The sequence below is a fragment of the Herpailurus yagouaroundi genome, unplaced genomic scaffold (genome assembly GCF_014898765.1).
Source record: "Herpailurus yagouaroundi ecotype Mexico unplaced genomic scaffold, PumYag 141, whole genome shotgun sequence".
Taxonomy (NCBI): domain Eukaryota; kingdom Metazoa; phylum Chordata; class Mammalia; order Carnivora; family Felidae; genus Herpailurus; species Herpailurus yagouaroundi.
Window position 1 is genome coordinate 75,977,147 of NW_024412396.1, and position 299 is coordinate 75,977,445.

General features: G+C 66.9%; 1 protein-coding gene across 3 annotated transcripts in view; it reads right to left on the reverse strand.

Annotated features, from left to right (window-relative positions):
- BRF1 (BRF1 general transcription factor IIIB subunit) overlaps positions 1–299 on the reverse strand; it is a 62,874-nt gene that overhangs the window by 43,909 nt on the left and 18,666 nt on the right. The window lies entirely within an intron of this gene.

Sequence of the window (299 nt, forward strand, 5' to 3'; positions counted from 1 at the left end):
GGGACTGTCACCGCTCTCCCGGGTCCCTGGGACTGTCACCGCTCTCCAAGTGTCCCTGGGACTGTCACCGCTCTCCCAGGGTCCCCGGGACTGTCACCGCTCTCCCGGGTCCCCAGGACTGTCACCACTGTCCCAGGGTCCCCGGGACTGTCACCACTCTCCCAGGGTCCCCAGGACTGTCACCACTCTCCCAGGGTCCCCGGGACTGTCACCGCTCTCCCGGGTCCCTAGGACTGTCACCACTGTCCCAGGGTCCCTAGGACTGTCACCTCTCTCCCAGTGTCCCTAGGACTGTCACC